The sequence below is a fragment of the Tiliqua scincoides genome, chromosome 7, assembly GCF_035046505.1.
Source record: "Tiliqua scincoides isolate rTilSci1 chromosome 7, rTilSci1.hap2, whole genome shotgun sequence".
Taxonomy (NCBI): domain Eukaryota; kingdom Metazoa; phylum Chordata; class Lepidosauria; order Squamata; family Scincidae; genus Tiliqua; species Tiliqua scincoides.
This window is the reverse complement of record NC_089827.1, coordinates 39,079,191-39,079,989: the sequence shown is the minus strand read 5'-3', so window position 1 is coordinate 39,079,989 and position 799 is coordinate 39,079,191. Positions and strand designations below refer to the sequence as shown.

At 46.6% G+C, this 799-nt stretch overlaps 1 pseudogene; it reads right to left on the bottom strand.

The window, feature by feature from the left end:
- Positions 1-438: 438 nt before the first annotated feature.
- Positions 439-558, bottom strand: LOC136657839 (5S ribosomal RNA; annotated as a pseudogene).
- Positions 559-799: the final 241 nt, after the last annotated feature.

Sequence of the window (799 nt, the reverse complement as noted above, 5' to 3'; positions counted from 1 at the left end):
CTCAACACTTAATGGGCACAATTCTCAGGTTTGCTTCTTTGCAACACCTGTTGCACAGTGAATAAGGCACAGATGGGACAGATTTGATTATGATGGCCATTATTGCTCAAATAGCGAGCACCAAAGTACAAAGTTGCCGTTGGGGGGATGGATCACAGCTGCAGTCTCAGAGGAACTTGACTGTGGCCCAAATCCTAATCCACTTTCCAGCACTGGCATAGCGATGCCAATGGGACGTGTGCTGCATCCTGCAGTTGGGTGACACTCATGGAAGCCACCTCAAAGCAAGGGAATATTTGTTTCCTTACCTAAGAGCTGCATTGCCCTTATGTCAGTGCTGGGACATGGGTTAGGATTGTGCCCTGTGCTTCTTGGAGATCTCTGTTCTTGAACTGGTTGATTGGTTGGCAACCTTCAGTCTTGAAAGACTATGGTATAAGCCTACAGCACCTGGTATTCTCAGGTGGTCTCCCATCCAAGTACTAACCAGGCCTGACCCTGCTTAGCTTCTGAGATCAGACGAGATCAGGCATGTGCAGGGTAACAGTTGCTGCAGTTTCTTGAACTAGTGCTCCTCTAAAGGTAGGGAAGAGATCTGTGGGTCAGTGCATGGAGGGAAGCTGTTCTGGGAACAGACAACAGAATCCTCAGGGCAACAGTCACTGTGAAATTAGTTGCTGTAAGAGTTGCCCCGTGTTATGTCACATTGCTTCTTTCAGTCTTTCATTATCTTTTAGAAATGTTTCACCAGAAATACTGTGTGGAAACTGAAATTAAAACAATGGAGCAGTGACAGTCT